Below are 3,598 nucleotides of genomic sequence, written 5' to 3'. Positions count from 1 at the left end.
CTTGGTATCGTTCTTTCTCTTTTTCTCTTGGTTTCCTTCTTCCTTTCTCTTATAAATCGCTATCGCGCCGCGGTCGGTCCCGTTCCGCAATGAATAAGCACGCGACCGGATCACGAACACCGTCGAGAGTTACGGCCGTGTTTGGATACGGCGACGGGGGGTTGAAAACTGATCCAATTAGCTCGGCATCGCTTGCTCATTTTCATCGCGATGCGGTCTATCTAAAACCGTGCCAGCTAAATAGATCGTAGAATTAGCTGGCAGAAAAATGGCCCGCTTAAAACGATCGTATAAATTCGACGCGGTCGCTTAGAACACGCTAGGTTATGTCGGGACCTTTCGCGGCACCCTCTGATTTATTTACAGGCTTTATTACGTTAGGATAGTAGGAATTATATTTTATATTAATGGAATGTTAAATATATTATTTTAATATGTACAAACGGAAATAAATAAGAGCAGTACAGGATAGAAAAATTATCTGGTCCTATTAAGGATAAATAAGTGTCGATCCAAGGACAAATAAGAGCCATAGCGCAAGGGGTTAACGTACACCCAAACAATTCCGCGGCGCGGCATTTCGAAATGTCCCGAGGTCGAAGACTCCCGATCGTGGAACGGGCGCCGGGATCGACAGACGTCAAAACCGCCGCGCGTCGCTGGTTTTTATCGTTTCTGGTTATTTTTCACGCTGTCCGGACGGGAAAAAGAGGGGCGAGGATGACGAGGAGGAGGAGGAAGGGTGGCGGCGGCCGGTGGCCAGGAGGCAAAAGTTTCTCTCGCGCGGAAAAAATGTCAGAATTTATAACCGATGCCGGGTCGCGCGCGCGCGCAGATACCTTCAATATCCTGCGCGGCGTAGATAGGAATCGGTCGAATATCGCGGGGCGTGCAAACCGGCGACGGCGGCCGAATGAATGAACGAACGAAAAAAAAAATATACAAGCGAAAAGGAAGAAAATGTCGGAACAAAACAAAAACGAGGACGGAGCGGAGAGAGAAAAAAAAATATTCGGCAACGTGGCGAATTGAGGCGCGACTAAAAGAGAATTTTCATCGGTTTCCGATAATGGGTCTCGATCGGCTGTCCGACGGGGCTACGCCGGAATCCTGGCGGCCAGTTTCCGCCGCTCCCTGTGTCCGATCCCCCCCACCCTAGACCACCACCCCACTCCGCCCCGCCTCGCCCGCGAGCGAATCAGTTCGTACGAAAATCCTCGTTAGCCACTTTGGGCGCGGGCACCGCCGGGCCCCATATCGTTGATTGCGTTCGCGATCGCGTTATAACGTCCGCGGACTCTCGCGATTTTACGCGAACGTATCTTTTCGCGTCGTCGGGCGCCGCTACGGGAACTCGTTTCCCGTCGCCAACGTTGTTTCACCGTTATTTCGACGGTCGAGGGTTCCAGTATGGCCAATCGCTGTGTTCGTGTGGACACTTGTTAGAATATTATATTTTATGGGGTGGTATGGCAAGAAGTAAAATATGGGGTTGCAGTTATTTATTTATTTATTTATTATATTGTGGAGAATATTTTTGCAAGGTATTAATATTTAAAAATATCGTAGTGAACTAATCCTGGCCAGATAAAATATTGTTATCTATAGAATTATTTTATATATTAATTAATTATTTTATATTATATTGAGAGGAAAAGTATGTATAAATATTTTTAAAAAAATTGGAGTAACTCTAACCAGCTGGAATATTATTATAGAATATTATATCAAGTCAAAAAATATACAGTAGAATGTAAAATATCAAGGTAACATTTTTATACATAAATAATTTCCTTTCCGTAAGTTTATGTACTCTGACAGGGACGTAAATACCGATAAATCTGAGCTAAAACATTTTTCCATTAGGTGATCGAGACTGTTTAAAAATCATGGTTTGTTTTGAAATTGGATAGGAGCGTTCAAGGACAAGCGCGTCCGCCGCTTCAATGTTTACGCAGGTGTGGGAATACTGTTTGCATTTGACAGGCAAGGTTGCAAGAGGTTGCACCTAAACTATCCTCTTCTCGGTAAAATTGATTTATGCCTGTCGTATAAAGAAAGCTCTCAGGGTCACCTTGAAAACATTGACAATTATTTCACCGTTTATATAATTACTGAAATTATAAAGCTGCTTCCATTAAATATTTTTTTTATCAAGTACAAGCCATTATAAAAATTATGAAAATATTCGAATAAAATCTATCTTCCAATTCCTATAAGACAATATTTATTAATCGCTTTCAGACCTCGATATATTTATTACTGTTAAATTGCTGTAACTTTATTAAAATCGACGTTTCATAATAATTAATTCAAATATAAATTAATACCGTACTAATGTAAACATGTAATTATTGTTTCCATTTCACAGAGTATCGACAATAACATTTATCGGTGAAACAATAGAAACAATTATCGCCCGACATAAACATTTATCGGTAATTTGACCGTGTATACATATAGACAATATCACCGAAATCGTGTAGACGTAAACATTGTCGACGAAATAATTGTCAATGATATTTCAAGGTGATCCAATGACTTAAAAAAAACAATTAAAATCAAATTTAACCCTTTGCTTTAATTTTTTAACTGGAAATTCAAAATATATGTTCAGACCTACAGCGTTTCCATTTTACAATATATAACCTAAAACATTTAATGAATATTAATTTTGTAAAATTGGATTTCATAACTCGTGCAACAGTTAACAGCTCTCAACAATTTTCTAAATATAAGTCAATTGACAAAAATGATTTTGAAACCTGGCACGGCCTTATACTCGCCACTCGACCGTAAAGGGTTAACACTGCCAAGCGCGGCGCGGCTAATATCGCCGAGACGGGCGGTCGAAAACGGGTGACAATTTCCGCCGACTTTTTTCTCCAAAGTACATTCGTGCCGAGTCAACGTCCCGGGCTGATTTATTGCACTTCTGGGCCGCGAGCGCGCGCGCCCGCTGGCCGAGAGAGCCGCCGCCGCCCGCGTGCAAGAGTTTAGCCGGCCCGGGGACTCCGCCCTCGATAAAATTGACGTATCGTAAACCAAGCTTGTTGCATGGTCGACGGCTACTGCAAGTTCTCCGCAACTTTTCCGCTCGCCGTGCCGTGATCCCACTTTGACGGACTCGCAGATTACTGGCTCCGGCTTTATCGCGTGTTACAGCCTGTTTTCTTATTCGGCAGTGTATACGACAGTATATACTACAGTGTGTACGACAGTGCATACGACAGTTTATTTATAGACACGCCGTGTGTACATTTAGTCCCCGAGATACGGGCTCATTAATTACAGGTATTTATACGCGTTCGTGGCGCTGCGTGTAGAATGGAATCCGATTAACTTTAGGGGATATACCGTTTACCAGTCGCTTCTTACTAGACATTGGAACACCCCATGGACCAGAAATTAAAAACAGGAAAATTACTTCAGGATTTCCAGTTAAAATGGCTTCGAGTGCAAAGGGTTAAATATAATAGACTATCTTCCAATATTTATTTCTTCCAAACAACCACCCCCAAAGACACGCCCCGTCCCTCCAGCTGTCTCCTACACACATTCAGTAACATAGTAAAATATTCAGTAACACGGTAAAAAA

The sequence above is a fragment of the Augochlora pura genome, chromosome 6 (genome assembly GCF_028453695.1).
Source record: "Augochlora pura isolate Apur16 chromosome 6, APUR_v2.2.1, whole genome shotgun sequence".
NCBI lineage: Eukaryota > Metazoa > Arthropoda > Insecta > Hymenoptera > Halictidae > Augochlora > Augochlora pura.
The sequence above is the reverse complement of the archived record's forward strand: the minus strand, read 5'-3'. Positions refer to the sequence as shown.